The following is a 22,973-nucleotide window of genomic DNA, read 5'->3' as shown; positions in this document are numbered from 1 at the left end:
CCACGAGCAGTGGCAGCTCTGTCTTTTTGATTCATAAAATTCCAAAGTTACTATTCAGAACCATCACACGTCTAGCCAGCCACCAAAACAACCCAGGACATCACAATAACAATTTTCAAGATACGCTGAGTGAAGGCAGGGACGCTGTCACACAACCCTGATCCCAGGGCGGCAGCAAGAACACCGACCGACCATGGACCTGGCCAAGTTCGCAGTGGTCACGTTCGGAACCATCCAGGTGGAGGACAGAAAGGAGGGAGGCTCCGGGGAGGCCGGGAAAGGACAACTAAAACGGGAAGTGCAGCTGTCTCTTGGAACAGCGGAAAGATACAGAGTGGCCAGGCCACGTGTGAGCAAGGGCCCGGCCCAGCCCAGGACAGAGCGCTCAGCCCACTCTAAGGTTTCTGGGGCCCCGTGTGGCCGTATGAGGCCGGGTCATGGGTTCTGGCCCTCTGCCAAGCACTGGCCTCTCAGCTCCAGTGTTTCTGCTTCACACATAAACCAAAGTGCAACTCCTGTTTCAATTAAACGTGACGCTGTGTTCAATCCTACAGTCACTGAGTATGAGATATCATGACAGTGACACTGATACGGCCCACACAACATCGTGGGAACACTCCGCACGATGGGTCTGGGCTGTTGGCCCTCTCTGCACGGATTTCTCTGCGTGGGCACCAAGCTGAAGGCTCTTTTTTGGCAAAAGTAACTTAGTTTACTCAGGGGAAATAGTCATGATATTCAAAAATAAATAAATAAAAATCCTTGCCCCAAAGATAATTCCATTAGAAGGAAAATAGGAGTTCCCGTCATGGCTCAGCGGAAACGAATCCGACTAGGAACCACGAGGCTGCGGGTTTGATCCTGGCCTCGCTCAGTGGGTTAAGGATCCAATGTTGCTGTGAGCTCTGGTGTAGGTCGCAGACACGGCTTGGATCTGGCGTGGCTGTGGCTGTGGTACAGGCCAGCGGCTGCAGTTCCAATTCGATCTCTAGCCTGGGAACCTCCATATGCCAAGGGTGCAGCCCTAAAAAAGCAAAAAAAAAAAAAAAAAAAAGAAGAAGAAAAATAATGTTTTTCAGCCATCACTTCAAACTAGTCATTGGAAATGTCTTGCTTAGGTCTGTGATCTACCGATTTCCCATTAGACCAAAGCTAGCAATAAGCAACTAATTATGCTGAGAGGCCATAAGATGGAAATTTACTCATCTTCTTCCTAAGTCCCTTGACCTCAACACAAAAAATAATATTCGCATGTGTGCTCACAGGTCTCAGAGGCAGGTTTGGACTAGAGAGAAGAAGAAAGATTATGACAACTAGAATATTTGTCTTCTAACATTAAAACAAATAAAGCAGCTGTGACTGAGGTCTTAATAAATACAGAGGATGAATGACATCCTATATAAAGATCAGCCTAAAATTACAGTTCCAGTGCCTGTGACAGTACCTGTCAGCATTTTCTGTTTGGCCAACCTGCAAGAACTACCCTGGAAAGACACTCAGCCCCTCCAGGGCCTCGTCCTCTACATCTCTAAATCTAAGTCTACGGCTAAAATTAGGAATCACCGATGGCCTGGATTCTAAGGCAAATCCTGGCCTGGCTCCTACTTCAGGCAGGTGGAAAATGTTGGTGGAAAGTTGGAAAGATGCACGGAGCAACCTTAGAATCACCTGGGGGAACTGTGACGATGTCAGTACCCAGGCTTTTCCCAGACCTCGTCAATCAGAACCTCCGGAACAGGGCCCGGGCCTCTGTATTTTATAAAGCTGTCCATGTGATTCTGGCACACAGATAACGTCAAGAAGCCCAAAGCTCAAGGGAGAACCGTGCACACAGGCAAAGAAACAAAACAGCACAAAACACACCCTGTGCACCCTTGGCCCCTCCCCGACCAAATCAGAGTCAGGGAGGGGTGAGGACCCACATACTTCAGTAAAGAAAGTGCAACAGATAAACATTATTATATATAAAATCAATAAACAACAAGGACCTACTGGATAGCACAGGGAACTATATTCAAGAGCTTGTAATAACTTATAATGGAAAAGAATCTAAAAGGAAAAATATATATATAACTGAAACACTTTGCTCTACACCTAACACTAACACAACATTGTAAATCGACTATAATTCAATTTTTTTTTAAAGTGTGGTGTTCTGGGGAGTCCCCATCATGGCTCAGTGGTTAAGGAATCCAACTAGGAACCATGAGGTTGTGGGTTCAATCCCTGGCCTCATTCAGTGGGTTAAGGATCTGGCGTGGCCGTGAGCTGTGGGGTGGGTCGCAGATGTGGCTCAGATCCGGAGCTGCTGTGGCTGTGGTATAGGCTGGCAGCTGTAGCTCTGATTCAGCCCCTAGCCTGGGAACCTCCATATGCCACGGGTGTGACCCCAAAAAGCAAAAAATAAAAACGAAACAAAGTGTGGTGTTCCCGTACATGGATCTTGGACAGAAAAGGCACATACCAGCAGATTACAACTTTGGGACATACTGTCTAGTCATGGGACTAAAATTTTCAAGTGATAATAGAGGATAAACTGCCAATAAAACTGAGGCCTAAGAATCTATATGTCTATATGCATGAGTGTATAAAGGAGTGTGCAGGAGAGGTGCGAGATACAACCCAGACTTTAACACGGAACCCAGGTAAGACGCCTGCACGAAGCCTTTCCTACTCACCAGGATGTGGGTGTCAACTGCTTTTCCACACCTTATCCAACAGCCTGCCGAGTGGGGGATAGGCTCAAGGGCTCCAGGCTCCAGAGCCCTGTACAGAGAGCAGGGCTTTAAGGGGGGGACATGAGCACAGAGGGCACCAAAGATGTGCCACCTGTCACCACTTCTTCTGCAGGCCTCAGTATTACGAAATTACTAATGCACTTCACACGTGTGCGAGCATGTGTACACACACACACACACACACGCACACCCACACACCCCTATGCAGACCAAAGGACAGGATACCCAAATCCATATCAACAGTCATTTAAGACTTGGTGGTGCACACACTGATGGAGAGTTCTGCTCCCACTGCTGCATCCTTTCCTCGGAGGTGAAGAGAGAAGGCGGCTGAAGAGATGATCAAACAGGCCTTCCAGAGAGACGGGCCCAGGGGTCATCTCTCTGCTAAGCCAAGAGACAGCCACTCGATGAGCTCCCTCGGCACTGCTCCGCCCTAAGGGAATCATCTCACTTCTAGTTCCCTCTAAGACAAGGTCAGTGACCAAAAAATGAGCATCACGGGGTCTGCATGAGATTCCTGGGTTATACAGAATGTAAGGGGGAACCATCTCCAGTCCCACAATCTCTCCCTTCTTGTTCTAGCTCAGGATCTTCATTAGGAACTCTGGTAGCACCACTTGAGTCTGTTTTTATTTTTATTTTATTATTTTTTTTTTTCTTTTTAGGGTCGCACCCACGGCATGTGAAAGTTCCCAGGCTAGGAGTCGAATCAGAGCTGCATATGTGATCTATAGCACAGCCACGGCACCGCCAGATCCTTAACCCACTGAGCAAGGCCAGGGATCGAACCTACACCCTTATGGATACTAGCCGGATTCTTAACCACTGAGCCACAACGGGAACTCCTGAGTCTGTTTTCTTATGCAAAACACCCAGCACATACTCTAACCCAGAGGGTCGAGGATACCGGAAATCAGAAACTGGACATCAATACCAACACGAGCAGAGGTGTGGTTTTCCTGCAGTTCTCCATCCCCAGGGAGGAAGAGCTGGGAGAGGAGGTCCCACTGTAGCACAGCAGAAACAAATCGACTAGTAACCATGTGGATGAAGGTTCGATCCCTGGCCTCCCTCGGTGGGTCAGGGACCCAACAATGCAGTGAGCTGCGGTGTAGGTCACAGACGTGGCTTGGATCCCACGTTGCCGTGGCTGTGATATAGGCCAGCAGCCATAGCTCTGATTCGAGCCCTAGCCTGGGAACCTCCATATGCCTCGGGTGCAGACCTAAAAAGCAAAAAAAAAAAAGAGCTGGGAGACACCTGGACACCACCCCTAGCCGGTGAGAGCTGCAAGGCCCGGCTGGGGCCCTGGCCTCAGTGACAGTGTGGTTTTTAGGGGCGTCCACAGCGGACCAGCAGTCCTACCAGCTCAGCGCTGTGTCATTTGTGAATGAAGCCATTTCCCCTGTAAGTTTCTCTTGACTTGGTAACCTGCAGGTACCTTCTTCTAAACCAGACCTTCATCTAAGGACCATGGCTCACCCCCTGAGTGGGCAGCATGGCAGAAGCAACAGAAAAGCAGCCCAGGGTCTCCTTCGGGGCAGGGGTCTTGTCACCCCTGGGTCCCCACTGGAAGGGGACATCCGTTTATGAACTTTCTTAACTCCAGTTTGAGGGTTCGCCATCTCTGCCTTATACTGGCTATGACCCATTTCACCCAGAATGTTCCTTTTTCTTTGCAACAACTGCATGTCATTTGTCAACAAGAAGAATCCTTGCTTCTCTCTCTACCAGCGTGACTGCTTTGGGCTGGCGTCTACAGCATGGAAACTTCCTTCCCATTATGGTTTTACGCGCTTACTTTCTTTGGAACTGTCCAGAGGCCTTTAAGTAATGTGACCCCGGACAAGGCTTTTTTTCCCTCACTCCTCAGTAGCCATAACAAAGGCCTCATTGTTGAAGGAAAAATGAATCAGGGAAAACGAAGCGAGATTCCTGGGGGAGGCGAGAGGCACCAGAACCCGGGTCACCTGCTCATTGGCTTCGCCTCCACTGTAACTAGTTTGTTCCCTAAGATCTGAGACCAAGTCCATAGACAGACCAACAAAACAGGCTCAGAGGTTCCTGCAGGTGTAAACACCGGACGACATTCAAACTGTCACCCCACTATCACCCGGCACTCACCCAGCTGTGAGTCACCCATCCTTAAACTCCACGGCCGGCATGTCATTGCCTTGCCCATGGCCATTTTGGCTACAGCTTCAAGTTCAAATTCTGTCTGGTTTTCAAATTCTGTCCACAATCAGACCCCTCCCAGCCGTCACCAGTCTCGCGGGTCCCCTCAGTATCCCAGCAGCCCGTGCACATGTCACCCTCATTCTCCAAGGTCCGGCTGGGAATGGCATCCTCCAGTTTCACATTCTCTGACCCAAGTCCTTTAAAGTTCACCCCAGTACAGCTTACCTCCCCCAGAACACCTCCCCCTGCACTGGCCTGCCTTCTGCCAATGGCCACAGCAATTATGATCGGAAGCACACATCTTAACCCTTAAACATCAACTGCCTAGTAGTGTGCAAAACAGTCATTTAATATGGGCTGGTGCTCCTGCCCTGGCGAAGCTTGGAGGCAGCACCATATGTGTACCTGTTACTCTCTATACGGGATATATGTTCTCTGAGTGATGGAGAACTCGGCATAGTCCCTGAGATGGTCTCACTATCATGCTGAAAGAAGAGGGCCCCTCCAAAGCCTGTCTCTGAGAGTTCCCACGATTCCCTGGACCTCTCTGTCCCCTGAGATGAGGGAGCACTCGCTCTCCCCTTGGCAGCTGGCAGCAGTGCCCTGGGGTCTGCAGCAGGCCAGGCGCCCACTCCTCACAGCCTCCTCTTGCTGCAAAAGAATTCCCAGGTGTCATTGCGCCAAAGTGCAAAATTTCCTGCCAGCTCCATAGAAGCCAAAACCACTGAATGCCTTTGAAAACAATTTCACTGTTGAGATTAGAATAACCTCCTCTAACTTCATAACAAGAGTTTTTAACCACAGCAACAAACAATTCTGTGGCTTCTACCTTCCCTTTCAAAGAGCTAAGGAATTTGCTGAGTGTGCCAGCATCCTCAAACTTAAATGGAAGCAACCAAGCCTTCTGATTCTGGCAGAGCTGGAGGTTTTTCCGGGGGCCAGATGCCCTAGAAGCCCTGTTTAGGAGTGTGGAGATCTCACAACCAGTATCTGAAAAATAAGGGCTAGTCTGTGTGCTCATATGTGGCCCTCATGTGATGCCAAGCTCTCTCGATGGCATAGGCCACACACACTCTTGAACCTGAGGCCTGAGGGACGTGAACAGGTCATGACACCCCCGCTCCATGAACACCTGCACGCAGTACACACATTTAGAAAGGAAACAAGGGGCGTTCCGTTCGTGGCTCAGCGGTAACGATCCCTCCAGACTACTATGCATGAGGTTGCAGGTTCGATCCCCAGCCTGGTTCAATGGGTTAAGGATCCGGCATTGCCATGACCTATGGTGTATGTCGAAGATGCAGCTCAGATTCTGCATTGCTGTGGCTGTGGTGTGAGCTGGGAGCTGCAGCTCCGATTGGACCCATAGCCTGGGAAGTTGCACATGCAACAGTGCGGCCCTAAAAAAAAAAAAAAAAGGCAAAATTTTTAAATTTTTTTAAAAAAATAAAAGGGAAACAGGAATTCCAACACTAAACTGTGAGCACACACCTCAATACACTTTCTTACTCACTTTCCCTAAGGAACCATAAAAAACCAAGACAGGGGTGGAGAGAGGTGGGAGCAAGAAGGTCTCCAAACTTCTCAACTTCTATGCGGTATGATCCTCCTGGGCACCAAACTTGAATTTGGGTCCCTGGACCAGTCCATCCCCTGCAGAAGACAAGCAAAATAAATACACCAATGCCTATTTAATTTAGACTCTCTCCAAGTGGAATCTGTGATAAATCACTTGATCTAAAGTTCTGTGAAATTTAACTCTGCAATGCTTATTTTGAAATAGCTCTCAGACATTATCAGTGTGAACCAAAATGCAGAAGGTATGTCTAACCTTTAAAGTAACAATTGAGTTCATCTGGGCGCTATGCTGGGAAGTGTAAGTAACAAAGCCAGGAGTGAGACCATCCGGGGACTCAGGATTAGTATGATTTGGTTCCACAGACAACGGGCACACAACCACCCTAATTTCACTGCAGAGTAAGTGCTCTGTTAAAGGGACACAAAGCTTTGGAGGCTCCGGAGTCATTCGTTACTACCTGTTAATTGCCGGAAGTGATCCCGAGCTGCAATGACAAGGAGAGACTCCGGAGCTGAACTGGAGAAAAGGGGGAGGCTGTCCCTCTGCAGCGGGATGAGCAGAGGAGGCTGGAGAGGAACGGGCAGCCCAAAACAAGGCAAAGGAGAAGCACAGGCGCTGTGTCATCACAGCGTTTGGCTTCATAAAGGGATGGGGAATTCACGGGCGCTTAGGTAAGGAGGCGCTTAGGAATGCAGCTCAATCCGCAGGCCCAGAATCCAGTATTTAAGGGAGCTTTTTAAAAGCCTATAGAGTTATCATATGATCCAACAATCCCACTCCTGGGCATAGAGCCAGAGAAAAGTCTAATGTGAAAAGATCCATGCACCCTAATGTTCACAGCAGCACTACGCGCAATAGCAAAGATTCAGAAACAACCTAAATGTCCACCAACAGGTGGATAAAGAAGATACGATACATATACAAGGGAATACTACTCAGCCATTAAAAAGAATGAAATAATGCTATTTGCAGCAACATGGATGGACCTAGAAATTATCATAGTGAATGAAGTAAGTCAGGGAAAGACAAATATTATGTGATGTCACGTGTATGTGGAATCTTAAACTCCATAACCATAAACAAATTTATGGTGACCAAAGGGGAAAGGGGGTGGAAAAGGGATAACTTAAGAATTTGGCAAATATACACTACATACATAAAAGAGATAAACAACAAGGTCCTACTGTATGTCACAGGGAACTGTAGTCAGTCACTTGTGATGCAACATGATGAAAGATGATATGAGAAAAAGAACGTGTGTGTGTGTGTGTGTGTGTGTGTGTGTGTGTAGATGTGTATGTATGACTGGGTCACTTTTCTGTACAGTAAAAATTGAGAGAACATTGTAAATTATACTTTTTAAAAAAAGAAAAGAAAAAAAGAGTTTGGGGATTAGCAGGTACATACTACCATATACAAAATTGATACAACATCCTACTGTATAGCACAGGGAACTATATTCAATATCCTATAATAAACCACATGGGAAAGAATATGAAAGAGAATATATTTACATATGTATACTTATAACCGAATAATTTTGCTGTACACCAGAAACTAACACGACATCGTAAATCAACTATACCTCAATATAAATAAATAAAAGAAAGCACTGCTGGTACATTATTTCATACCACTACAGAAATGGAACATAATTTAGAAATTAGATGGTTCAACTTTCAACTACTACATATGATACTCCTGAGAGTCAATCACACCCTGAATTCACTGTGTAAGAAGCCTTGGGGGTGGGTCTACCCCCTCCCCCATTACAGAAGCCAAAAGGTCCCTTCTCCATTCCAGCAGCGAGGAGGACCTAGGCTCGGTTAGTGGATGTTCCAACCAAAGGATTTGCGTCTTGAGGACATGACACAAAAACAAAAAGTGTTAATAAATCATCTACGGTTGGAGTGTCTGTAATGGGGCAGCGGAAACAAATCCGACTGGGAACCATGAGGTTGCAGGTTCGATCCCTGGCCTCGTTCAGTGGGTTAAGGATCCGGGGTTGCCGTGAGCTGTGGTGTAGGTCGCAGACACAGCTCGGATCCCGAGTTGCTGTGGCTGGGGCATAGGCCAGCGGCTACAGCTCAGATTCAACCCCTGGGAACCTCCATATGCTGCGGTAATGGGCCTTAAAACAAAAACAAAAAAATTGTTCTGACCGCTATTCTAAGAACACAATATTGTTTGTATCTTAAGTACTACATGACTTAGTACAATCTCCTCGATTTATAGTAACTCGCATCTATTGCCTCAAATATCCCTTGTACAAAGCCTAGAGAAATACTTGCAGTTCCCCCAAAGTTGCCCCCATCTGGAGGGCCTTTCTCCCTGTATGAGTGGAGGAAACCCTTACTCTGGCACACACGAGATGCTGAAACATCCACCCTGACTATCCGAATGCCTTCTGGAGCCCTCCTCTGGTGCCACTTCCTCCAGGAAGTCACCTACCCTCTTCCTCTCACTTTTTATATGCCATGCACCTGCTTCCACTGCATTCCATGCATATTTGGGCCACGATATATTAAACTTATTAAACTGTCTGTGTCTTTTTTTCTCCCCTCATTAACTCCTAAGTTGACTAACAGCAGGGGCCACATCTTATTCACCTCTCTCCACAGTTTCTAGCAGAAATAAGATCGAAGTGCTCAAAACTTACTTGTTGAATCAATGAATCATGTGCATATGTTCACAGCACCTAGCAGGTTCTAGCACATAGTGGGCACTCAATATCTGTTAATGGAATACATTTTAAAATAACCAATTATAAACATATTCTTAAATCTACAGAGCTTAGCTCAAAGGTGAGTACATCTCTTTTAAACTACTCAGGACACCAAGGCTTGATAAAAGTTACTGGGGGCAGGGTGGGGTGGGGTGGGGGTGCAAAAGAAAGCCATCTAGTGCTAAAGCAGGCTAATTATATGTGTGCTGTGATCCAAATCCTGTTCGAGGTATAGCCTCGCAGGGATTCTGTAGCTTGAACACAAACTCACAGTTGGAGAAATGTTTTGTCCCACTCAACCCCCACAGCAGGCCCAGAGAGCCCTGGGGCTGTGCCCTCCATGCAGCCCTGGGTTCGTGCTTCCTCACAGGCCTGGGAGCAGGTGCAGAGTCAGGAGTCTTCTGAGGGTAACCACGTGTGCACCGTAAAGAGAGGAATCATCCCAGTGCTACCACACAGTCACGGGGATGCACCAGAATAAGGGAGCAGCCAGAATAAGGGAGCCTTATCTACAAAGAGGAAATCATTTTTTTAATTTAGATTTTCATAGCAAATCCAAAGGCTACATAAATATCAACTCAAACTGCATGTAATGTCGTAATTCATATTTCACACCAATGGATCTGGTGTTTAACTTATCTAAAACCAGAAGTACCCAGACTCCAGAGATCCCGTTCCACAAATAAGTTCTTTTTAAACTACTTTACTGATGTATGATTAACACATAAAAAAGCTGCACATATTTTAACATACACAACATGATGAGTTTGGGGATAAGTAAATGCTGCGAAACCATCACCACAATCAAGGTCACAGACGTGTCCATTATCTCCCAAAGTTTCCTCCCACCCCCTCTGTAGTTGTGTGTGTGAGCATGTGTGCATGTGTGTGTGTGTGTGAGACAGAGAGAGAGAGAATGGTAAGACCTTAATGTAAGCTCTATCCTTGTAGTAAAGTTACAGCATACACCATAGTACTGCTAGCTCTAGGCACTATGCTTGTTCTTAAATAAGCCTTATATTAATTCAATCACTGAAATTTAAATAACCTTTAAATATATCTTATTTGTTCAGACCTATGTTAGGTCCACAAAGGGATTCCTTGGGGTGCCCTGGCTCACATGATCTTCCCACTGAGAAAGAAGCATTGTTAGCACATCAACTCCACTGCTTAAATGTGTTTTGACCACTGTATGCAGGCAGTAAAGACTTACAGTTTGGGGACCACAGGAAAACAAACAGGATGAAAAACCTTAAAATAAACTCCAAGACATAGCATGAACGCCCAGCTGTGCACCTCCAAGCTCCCCGGCTCACCCACACTGCAGAGAGGAGAAGTTCTGAAGGGCCTGGCCCCATTCCTCCCGCTTTCCAGGATGTGTGTTGTTGCAGTCGCGTGACACCAAGAGCTCTGCTAGGTGGCAGCGTCCCACAGGGACTGGGACTCTCAAGAGGCAGGCACATTTCTCCTTGCCACACCGTGCTACCTCATACAGTCAGCTCATGGATGCATTACAATAAAGCAAACAAGATTTCCCAAGAAATTAAACATCCCTTTGGTAATAAAAGCAGTCAATAGTAGCAGAAGCAGCCATTTATTGAAGGCATATTAAGTGCAAGGATACTATAAAAATTATTGTGTTCCATTATCACCCCTCTATTTCAATTTTATAGATAGGAATACTAGGCTCACAAAGTTATGTCATGCCTAGGGTCACAAAACGAGCCAGCAGTAGAGCCCTTCAGCCCCTCCCACAGCAAAGCTCTTTTATGATGCCATTCTGCCTTCCAAAGCTCCTCCATCACAAACACTTCATTTTTTTTTTTAATTGAAGCAAAACTGATGTACAATTTCATATAACTTACAAGGGTAAACATAGTGGTGCACAAGTTTTAAAGGTTGGACTCCATTTATAGTTATTATAAAATATTGGCTATATACCCCGTATTGTACAATACATCCTTGTAGCTTGTTTTATACATAACAGTTCGTACCTCTTAATCCTCTACCCATATGTTCCCCTTCCCTCTTCTCTACAGCTTGTTCTCTACAGCTGTTGAGTGTCTTCCTTTTTATTATATTCACTAGTTGGCTGTATTTTTTTGATGCCACATGTAAGTGATATTACAGAGTATTTTTGTCTGATTTATTTCACTTAGCATATAATGCCCTCCAAGTCTATCCACGTTGCTGCAAATGGTAAACTGTCATTCTTTTTTACGGCTGAGTCGTATTCCATTGTATATATGTCCCACATCTGCTTTATCCATTTCTCTGGCGATAGACATTTAAGATACTTCTACATCTTGGCAATGGTAAATAGTGCTGCTATGAACACTGAGGTCATGCATTTTTTTGAATTTGGTGTTTTTTGGGTTTTTTTCGGATATATACCCAGGAGTGGGGTGGCAATGCACACTGAATTCTAAGTCCTCTTTTCCTGTCTAATTTCTTACAATGTCTTATATTAATGTTAGAGGTTTTAATACAATGCCCTTGCCGGTGGATAATGGAGATGGGCCCTGGGAAAGTTTCCTTCCCTCCATACATGCCTGTGTATGTGAGGGAGATTTGTGTTGTTTCTCATGAAAGCTTAGCATACTAAGAGCACTCTGCCTGCCTCCACAGAACACCAAGGCAAGGGATAAAGTCACCCTTCCAATCTCTTCCATTTGGCCACATGTTATTTCCACGACAGTGTCTCCACTTTAACAATGAATTCCAAGCCTGCATATTGTCAGAGTCACTCATGGAATATGCTGAAAATGTCACCTCCAAGCTCCCATGTCAGACTTGCAACATCAGGATCGCCACAAGTGTGAACCATACATGAATTTTTTTGGCCACACTTCATAGTGGATTTGAACATAGAGATAGATTTGGGAAGCTTGTATTTCTCTGCCATGTAAGATCTCACACAAATGATGAACAATTAATCAAACGAGATAACTTTTTCTAAAGCCAACCAGCCCACCGATCTGCACTGACTTCTCTAGAGTGAAGAATCCCTTGCATAAATTTGTTACTTTTTAATAAATTGAGATTTGCAGTCAATAATTGTAGTGCCCTATATTTCATAATTGCTAACGTGAATGCCTGGTAAGGGCATATGGCTATTTCAGTTACATCTAAAATATTGTTATAAAGATTATACTAATGAAGCGATGATACACAAATACATCTAATTCAATTTGATGAAAAAAATCTTGGGAAAGTGCCTACCATATTATATGACAAATACCCCTAAATCTGAAACTCAGAAATCACACAGCCAGCTAGGCCACCAAGTCCTACAAGACAAAAGCAGCTCGCTAATTACGGGGAAGGAAGGCAGAGAAAGCCACATCATTGAGCACATCACGGTGCACACATTACTTCAGGTAATTCTCCCATCTCTGCGAATGAGGTTTCATTATCTCCTTTTTGCCTAAACAAAACCAGAATGACATGCTCCGGGTCACACAGTTCAGAGCCTTAAGGCTGAGATGCAAACTCATTGTGAACGGTTCCAAAGGATGCCATGGAATTTTAATGATATTTTAAAGCGCCTAGGTATCAGCGACAATATCTGGGTTCCTTACAACTCCTATGAGTTACAAAAGGTCAAAGGCCTGTGATTTGGATCAGCAGCAGACGCCCTCACTAACTCATTCCTCTGCTCATTCATTCATTCCACAAAGATCTATAACACTGAGCATCTATCTGTCCGGGCAAGACGGAGCCCGGTTTGAGGACCAACTTTGACAGGCTTGTGAGGGAGACATACAAATAAAGCAGAAGGTGCCAAACGGTGCAGAAATGCAGTGACACAGGCAAGTGGGTGGTGGCCCGGATCGACAAGCGGGGATTCGGTGTCCACGTCCCTCTCAGGGCACACACGGAACGAGAGAGGCTAAAGAAGGCACCCACTATAAATGCAGGAGTTCACCATCACCCCAGGGTCAGAACTCCCAGCTAAGAATAGAGGGGAACACGCTACAAAGCACCATTTCTCGGAGGCAAATCCGGCGAGCCTTGGAACGAGGAAAAGGAAAGCAGCAAGGCTGGGAACTTCCTATGGGAAGGGCGCTGCGCCGAGGAACCCGCGCTCATTTAAGCCTCCTGACAGCCGGTGAGGATCGTGCTCCTTCTCAGATGAGCAAATCAAGGCACCGAGAATCCCCTGCCTAAAGGTCACACAAGAGGTAAATGGCAAAACTGCGACTCAAGCGCACCTCACCTGGCTCCAGGGTCTATTGCCTGCCACTCAAAGAAAAAAACAGTGCTCAAATGTTTTGGTTTTAGGGTGCCTTAACACTTTAAAAAATTACTGAACCCAATAAGCTTTTGTTTTGTTTCTGGGGGCCATATCTATCCATATTTACTGTATTAGAAATTAAAACAGACTTGTGGTTGCTGGGGGAGGTGGGGGGGGGGGACTAGGAGTTTGGGGTTAGTAGATACAAACTACTACATGTAGAATAGGTAAGCAATAAAGCCCTACTGTGCAGCACAGAGAACTGTATCCAGTCTCTAGGGAAGACACTACAGAAAAGGGAATGTGTGTATATATATGTATATATGACTGAGTCACTCTGCTGTACAGTAGAAGTTGGCACAACATTATAAATCAACCATAATTTAACAGAAAGTTTCAACTAAAAAAAATTAAAACTGAGGAGTTCCCATTATGGCTCAGCGGTTAGCATCCATGAGGATGCAGAGTCAATCCCTGGCCTTGCTCAGTGGGTTAAGGATCCACTGTTGCCATGAGCTGTGGTGTAGGCTGCAGATGTGGCTCGGATCCGACGTTGCTGTGGCTGTGGTGTAGGCCGGCGGCTACAGCTCTGATTGGACCCCTAGCCTGGGAACCTCCATATGCCACAGGTGCGGCCCTAAAAAGAGAAAAATACAAAAAAAAAAAAATTAAAACTGAGAAGCATTAAAATATATGTTAATCATTTAAAAACAGTACAATAACATAAGTTATATAATTAGGAACACTCCTTTCTCAAACAAAAAGTGAGAAAAGTGGTGCTGTTTTATAATTGTGCAAATGTCCTTAGTGACTGGCTTAACAGAAGACAGATTCTCACATCTGCTTCCACTGTTAATCTATTGCTATATGACTTGTAGTTGAATAAAGAAAATCTGGCCTCATTCAAATGTGTAGTTGGAATAAGGAGGAGTACTCTAATACCTTTTTTCTATATTTGTGACTATCTTTGAAACTATACCAAAACTCAACAAGTGATAAGTCCTTAAAGGAAGATGCAATGGGAAGGATAAAACTTATCAGGTGACCTTCTTTTGGCGATTCCTCTACATTCTGTTACGTTAAAATCTATTGGTCCATCTTGAATTTGAAGTGAGCCTTCCTTACCGATTCACGATTTCCTAACAGTGTACGTTGGTTGTTGGGAAAATAATGGTGCACCAACCTATGCAAAATCTTCTACACAGAGAACTCCTTCCAGTAATTTGTAATCAACAAAATTACATTTGTTAATACACCATGGATCACAATCATCATTAAAGTGTTTTAAGTGCTGGGAAGCTGTCGAGCTCATGGTGGCAGATTTAAGTTTTCCAAAATTCTAATTTTCATGTGAAGGCTTGAGTTTTATCATTGGCAACAAATACTGGCCATTGTTTTTCTTGGCATGACAGTCTCCCTTTCTTTTATTTATTTATTTATTTATTTATTTATTTATTTATTTATTTGTCTTTTTGCCTTTTCTAGGGCTGCTCCCGTGGCATATGGAGGTTCCCAGGCTAGGGATTGAATCGGAGCTGTAGCCACCAGCTACGCCAGAGCCACAGCAACGTGGGATCCGAGCCGCGTCTGTAACCTACACCATAGCTCACAGCAACGCAGGATCCTCAACCCACTGATGGAAGCCAGGGATCGAACCCTCAACCCCATGGTTCCTAGTCGGATTCGTTAACCACTGCGCCACAACGGGAACTCCATGGCAGTCTCCCTTTACTCATTTTTTTTTTTAGAACACGGCTATCACACACCTAGCTCAGAATAACCACAGTTTGTCAAGTGTTCTTTCAACTAAAGATGAAAAAGGCTGCTAGTTAAGTTCCAGTGCTTGTCACACAAGGGCTCTTCCTCTGTTTGAGGCAGAAGCACTTTACATGTACTTCCCATTTTGTCACACAAGACGTTAAAAAGTTGTACATGAGGTCTGAGATCTAAGAGCACTGATCATTTGAACTATTTCAGCAGAACACTGTGTTTTGATTAGAAGTGACCTGACTTCTGATAAAATCAGGGGCCACTGCCTTGATTCATGTGGACTCACCTGCAGTTTTACCCAAGTGGCTTTTGTACCATCAGTAAAAACATCAATACAGTTTAAAAAAAAAAAAAGGCACGTCTTAGTATTATTATGCAGATAGTTTTTAGGTCTCAGAAACCCCTAGGGTTCCACAGACCACATTTTGAAAAACACTGCTCTACACTCCATAGCCTCTTCCAGCAAAAGATGTGAAACTTAAGGAAAACTTTAAGATAAAAATGGTTTCCATCCTGTCATACTTGAAAACAAGTTCCCTCCCTGCCCACAAAGGAATATGCCCACAGCCCCCAAAAGCTGGTGAAACATCCAGAGAAGATGTACCGAGGCCCTTTGATGTAAAGCATGGCGTGAACTCTATTTGTCAGATGAACAAACCCCGTTGATTAAAGAAAATGAATCTGAAAAGAGAGAGCAGCCCCTGTAGAAAACACCTGCACAGGAGTGTGTTTTCTTGCCTTGAGGAATTCTTATAAAAGGGACTACAAATCAACAATGATATTTCACTAGCAAAAAGCCTCCATTAGATTACTTTTAGGAGACAGAGAGAAAAGGCACTGTAATAACTTGCCCGGCAGGAAGTCAGGCAATCCTTGGACAAAGGGAAGGATGTTAAGACGGGAGAACTGAAAAGAAAAAAGAATGAGGCTGTCAAGTCAAAAGATCAGAGTACAAGAAAGATTTAAAGAACAGAAACAACAGAGGAGAAAATATGCACTGAATGAAAAGGAAGGATGTGCTATGCTGTTTGTTCTGTTTTGGCAAATCTGCTTCTTAAACAAAGTAATAATCCCGCTGGGACCATTATTAGCTATGTGAAGTGGAGCAAATGAGTTAACTTCTTGGTGCCCGTTATCAATAAACGGGAATAATAAGACCTACCACACAGGCCTGTTATAAAGCTTCACTGAAACAAGGGCAAAGGCTGTAGTCGTCGGGCACAGAGGAAGGTCTCAATGCATCTTAGCTTCTTTTTATGAGAATGGGGAAATGGGACAAGAATCATCACTGTTGGAAGGACCTAGACATTATCATACTAAGTGAAATAAGTCAGAAAGACAAACGTGTGATATCACTGTATGTGTGGAATCTACAATATGACACATAAACACACTTATGAAACAGAAACAGATTCAGAGATATGGAGAACAGATTGGTGGTTGCCAAGGTGGGGGGTGTGAGAGGGAAGGCTTGGGAGTTTGGGATTAGCAGATGCAAACTGTTATATATGAAATAAATAGACAAGGGGTGTGTGTGTGTGTGTGTGTGTGTGTGTGTGTGTGGAACTATATTCAATATCCTGTGATAAATCATAATGGAAAAGAATATGAAAAAAATTTAATTAAAAATAAAATGAAAAGACCCACACAAAACAACAAAAGAAAGAATCGCTGCCATCAACTTCACTTTCAAGAGAGGATCCCATCAGTGAGCTCTTTAAAAACAGCAGCAAGATTCTCAAGTAAATCAAAGATAAAGGCTGTTAGGATGTTTGGGGTGGGACTGTTCAGCAGACTGACAAACAAGATTAAAATCACATTTACAATTTTCCAAGCATTTCGCATAACGGAAGTCCTACAACACACGATTCCTCAGAAAATACATGTAATGTTGTGGTCCTACTATCAAAAAAACCAAAATAAAAGAATACATGGTGTTACCCAGAGGCTCTTCAAAACGTGTCTGGCCATGCTGGCGTGCGGAGACCTAGCTGTAGCTGGGCGAGGTGTCAGGGGCCAGACTCCAAATGAACACCCTGGGCTGCCCAGGAGCCTCCGCCTTCACAGAGAGGACCACAGGGTAGTCACGGGGACGAGTGGAGGGCACATCTGTCTTTAGCACTGAGAATGACCAATAAGAGAAAAACCATCCCCTCCTTGGCACCAGTGACCCATGACTTTTCTTTCAATCCGGTGGTGCTGTAACAGGATGGAGGCCGAGGTGTGAACTCCAGTCTCTCTCTGTATCTCCTGCCTCCCCTTCACTGACAATGGAGAGAACACCTGAGCCTTCACTACCAGATGTGGGGAAGCCTGCCCAGGTCTTCAGCATCATAACATAGGTGGCACCTTAAAGCCCATTTTCATCGCCAGTGAGTCCTGTAACTGGGCAATAACGTGAAAAATGATGGACCTCACTTTACCTTTTTTTTTTTTTTTTTTTTTTTTTGTCTTTTTGCTATTTCTTTGGGCTGCTTCCGCGGCATATGGAGGTTCCCAGGCTAGGGGTCGAATCGGAGCTGTAGCCACCGGCCTACGCCAGAGTCACAGCAACGCGGGATCCGAGCCACATCTGCAACCTACGCCACAGCTCGCGGCAACGCCGGATCGTTAACCCACTGAGCAAGGGCAGGGACCGAACCCGCAACCTCATGGTTCCTAGTCGGATTCGTTAACCACTGCGCCACGACGGGAACTCCTGGACCTCACTTTAAGACGTGTAACACACCGGCCGACTGCAGGACCCGCGGGACCATTTTCTCCAATATCCAGGGCAACAAGTAACTGATTGGTTCTGCCAAGTAAAGGATTTCAAAACTGACTGACAATAACTCTCTGAGAGAGGGGAAAAAAAAAAAAAAATGCCTGGGGAGTTCCCATCGCGGCCCAGAGGAAATGAATCCGATTTGGAACCATGAGGTTGTGGGTTCGATCCCTGGCCTTGCTCAGTGGGTTAAGGATCCGGCGTTGCCATGAGCTGTGGTGTAGGTCGCAGATGCAGCTCGGATCTGGCGTTGCTGTTGCCATGGCTGTGGCGTAGGCCAGCAGCTGTAGCTCCACTTTGACCCCTAGCCTGGGAACATCCATATGCCATGGGTGTGGCGCTAAAAAAGCCAAGGGGGAAAAAAAAAAAAAAAAAGGCCTGTAATCAATGTAACATTTCCAGAAATCTGAATCTCAGGTCTGAATCAGCACAAAGGTCATCAATGTGAGAGATTTCACTGCTGTATTGATGACCCTTACATTTTCTTTAATGGCGATTTCTAGGTGATAAATAGAATTAGGAGTCTGCGGGGTTTTTTTTAACTTCTTAAATGGAAGAGCAAACAGTAGACCTCCCTAAATTGTTTTTCTACACGATTAAAGACGGCAGATTTTGCAAACAATGATGAATAACTAGCACTAATTTCCCACAGATCTTCCCAGATTGAAAAACTCACTCAAATCAAAGGAAAAAACTCCAAAAAGACATACAGATGGCCAACAGGCATATGAAAAGATGCTCAATATTAGATATCTCAATTAATAGAGAAAGGTAAATCAAAACTACAATGAGGAATCACTTCACACCAGTCAGAATGGCCATCATTAAAAAGTCTACAGATAATAAATGCTGGAGAAGGTGTGGAGAAAAAGGAATTCTCTAAACTGTGGGTGGGAATGTAAACTGGTGCAGCCACTATGGAAAACAGTATGAAGGTTCCTTTAAAAAACTAAAAATAGAGTTACCATATGATCCTGAAATCCTACTCCTGGACATATATCCAGAGAAAACTCTAATTCAAAAAGATACATGCGCCCCAATGTTCTCAGCAGCACTATTTACAACAGCCGAGACATGGAAACAACATAAATGTCCATCAAGAGATGAATGGATAATGATGATAAATGCATTGATATGTGTAAACACACACACACACAATGGACTATTACCTGGCCGTAAAAAAAGAATGAAATAATGCCATTTGTAGCAACATGGATGGATCTAAATATTATCATATAAGTGAAGTAAGTCAGACAGAGAGAGACAAATATATGAGATCACTTATATGTGGAAACTTAAAAATGATACAAATGAACTTCTTTACAAAACAGAAACAGACTCACAAAGAAAACAAACCTATGGCTACCAAAGGGATATTGAGGGTAGGGATGGGAGAAGGGCCAAATTAGGGCGAATGGGATTAAAAGATACACACTACTATATACAAAACAGATAAACAAGGTCTTACTGCATAGCACTGGGAACACTCAGTATCTTATAATAAACTATAATGGAAAAAATCTGAAAAATTATATATATATATATATATGAAACACTTGAAATAAACACAACATTGTAAACTAACCAAACTTCAACCCAAAAATTTTTATTGAAAACAGAAGGCGAATGTAGATACAACAAACCATGCTGTCACCATAGAATCCATCTCACATGACCCCCTGACACACGCCCCATTTGGTGGCCTTCCAAGAGCTTCCCGTCACTCATCTGGGAGAACCCACTGAATCTGCTCTGGTTCTTGCCTCTCACGTCACTCACAATCCCAGCCACCTGAGCTTCCTGCCTTTCCTCCAGGGCTCCATGGCCCTTTTTAATATTTTGTTTGGCCACAGTATGCAGTGGCTTGATGTGGGATCTCAGTGCCGAGACCAGGGATTGAACCCTGGTGGCAACAGTGAAAGCACCAACACCTAACCCCTAGACCACCAGGGAACTCCCTATTCTTTTCAACGAATGGCAGTCTTCAGGTCTAAGACCTATGACCCATGCCCTTCCTACCCACTTCCAGTTCTTGAAACGGCTGTCGCTGTCTCCATAGAGACAGCAAATGACAGTGTATTGAAAAAAGGACTCTAATTTCTCAATTACGACTTACAATATGATTATGATTTTTTCAAGGGAGGGGAGGAAGAGAAGAGAAAAAGGAAAAGCAAAAATGACCAGGACAATACAGCTTCACCCACCCTATCAGGCTCAGAAAACTCAGCTGAATTATGCGAAGGTTCGGAGCCATCCTGGGTTGATCCCTCTAAGAGCAGTTCTCAGTGAAAACGAGCTGAAGTAAAAGGCTGCTGCTGCTCTTTAATGAGACAAAGAAAACAATCCACTGAACTATATAAATTATAAGTACTTTCCACAGAGGTCTTTAAGGCGGCCCCTTAAGTAAAGGGTGTTAGAAGGTTACAATACAGCCCACGAAAAGATGTCTGCCAATATGCACACTTTTTTAGGCAAGTGATTTTTTTCAGCACTCCATCGGACACATATTCAATCACCTGAACTGCTCTGCAGTGCTGGTAACTCTCATCTCTTCTGTGGGTGCAGGGCTCTCAAAGCCCAAAATCTCTAAGAAATGGCCAAGGTCCTAAACCCAGGGCTTTCAAGTGTATCACCCAGTACCTCTCGCTCATTGAGCATAATAAGTGAATTTTTATACTAATTCTATCATCATTGTGTAGCTTCAGGTACTACCTATTTTAGAATCATAACCTCAACTATGGATAGAAAAGCACTGTCTTGGAAGAAAACTGTGGTGCTTGTACAAAAAAAAATGAGGGTTGTTGTCAGGATATATTTGCATTATCACCTCTCTCCCCCCACCCTCAATGCAAACAACACATCACTTGAATTAATGTTTGTAATGATGATCCTGAATCATCAAGAAAAAATTACATAAGGCAAGAAGTAAGAGAGTAGAGGGGTGGCAAGGGGACGGGGATCAATCCTGATCAAAAGTGCCATCAAAAGTGTTTACCTTTAGTCTACCAACAACAAATGCTGAAGAGAGTGGAGAGAAAAGGGGACCCTCTTACACAGTCGGTGGGAATGTAAACTGGCACAACCGCTATGGAAAACAGTACAGAGGTTCCTCAGAAAAACTAAAAATAAGACTACCATGTCATCCAGCAATCCCACTCCTGGGCATCTTTTGGGAGGAGACCATAATCTGAAAAGATACATGTACCCCAGTGTTCACTGCAGCACTATTTACAACAGCCAAGACATGGAAGCAACCTAAACGTCCATCGACAGAGGACTGGATACACAAGATGTGGTACAAAATACACAATGGACTGTCACTCAGCCGTAAAAAAGAACGAAATCATGCCATTTCCAGCAACATGGATGGATCTACAGGTGATCATACTAAGTGAAGTTAAACAAAGACAAGCATCATAGTATATCACTTATATGCGAAATCTTACAAAAAAAAAAAAAGGATACAAAAGAACTTATTTGCAGAACAGAAACAGACTCACAGACTTTGAAAACAAACTTATGTAACCAAAGTGCACATACAGGTGGAGGTGGTGACTGGGGCTTTGGGATTGGCCTATGTACACTGTGGCTCATGGAATGCCTGGCCAACGGGACCTGCTGGATAGCACAGAGACCTCTACCCGATATTCTGTGATAATCTATGTGGGGAAAGAATCTGAAAAAGAATGGATGTGTGTACGTGTGTAACTGAATCACTTTGTTGTACAGTAGAACATATCACAAGCTTGTAAATCAACTGTCCTTCAATAAAACTTTAAAAAAATGAAACAAAAATATATTTACCTTTCACTACAGAGGAAATGCTAAGTTATCTTTAGAATAACACATTCTCTAGGTGGTCCAAATGCTGAGGATTTACTGTGTGCTAATTTTTAAGACTTTTATCTTAATACTGATGACATGATTATGAAGCAGTTTGAAACACATTTTGAAATTCCTTGACGCTCCTATAAAAGGTGGGTTCCCCTCCCTTGGATTTAAGCTAACTTTTAAGTCCATGGACCAATGAAGAGCGACTCTAGGTGACTTCCAAAACCAGACCATAAAAGGCAGGGCAGTTTCCATGTTGTCTGCTGGAACACTCACATCTGAAGCCTTGAACCACCACATAAGAATTCTTACTAGCTTGATGCCTTGATGAAGCCACATCACAGCACGAAAAGGTCACTTGAGGAGCTCCAATGTGCAAACCTAGCCTGTGAATGAAGGCGCCCCCAGATCACCCAGTCCCAAACCACCCAGTCCCTCCCAGCCTCTTCCCAGCACAGGGTCGCAGAAACAGGCCATCTCGACTGGGCCCTGCTCGAAATCCTGACCCACAGAATCCGTAAGCAGAATAAAAGGAGTGTTTGAAGCCAGTGGGATTTCAGGCAAGTTGTCACGCTATGGAACATGGGTGATAACTAACGCATAATTCTCGTAATGTGTCAGATATTGTTCCACGCACTTTACATATTTTAACTCACATAATACATGTAAATTCTTATATGATCTCTGAGACAGATATTACTATTATCTCTACTATTATTTAACATATGAAGAAAATACTTAACAGAGAGCTTAAGCAATTTGCCCACGATAATAAAGCCAGCAAGTAGCACCCGTGGGCCGTGACTCCAGGTTTCCAGCTCTGGAGTCTAAACCATTAAGCTCTACAGATGAACACACCACAACTGGCCCGTGAGGCTCACCTCCCACCATCAGGACCACACTGAGTCCCACTTACACATCTAGGAATTCCCTGCCTGCATCTGTGTCCTCCATCCCCTCCAAACTCCCTGGCAGGGAACTCTTCCATGCTTCTAGAAGTCATGCTATCTGTCATTTCAGCCCATGGCCTCTTACTCGGTCCACAGTGAAGACAGACTACTTGAAAGGCAACTGTTACCTGTTTCTTGGCCTTCTCTTCCCAGAGTGGAATAAACCAGTTCATTTGCCTTCCGTTTTCTAACACATTA

At 44.3% G+C, this 22,973-nt stretch overlaps 1 protein-coding gene across 12 annotated transcripts in view; it reads right to left on the bottom strand.

The window, feature by feature from the left end:
- AMOTL1 (angiomotin like 1) overlaps positions 1-22,973 on the bottom strand; it is a 166,236-nt gene that overhangs the window by 79,030 nt on the left and 64,233 nt on the right. The window lies entirely within an intron of this gene.

The sequence above is a fragment of the Sus scrofa genome, chromosome 9 (genome assembly GCF_000003025.6).
Source record: "Sus scrofa isolate TJ Tabasco breed Duroc chromosome 9, Sscrofa11.1, whole genome shotgun sequence".
NCBI lineage: Eukaryota > Metazoa > Chordata > Mammalia > Artiodactyla > Suidae > Sus > Sus scrofa.
The sequence above is the reverse complement of the archived record's forward strand: the minus strand, read 5'-3'. Positions and strand labels throughout refer to the sequence as shown.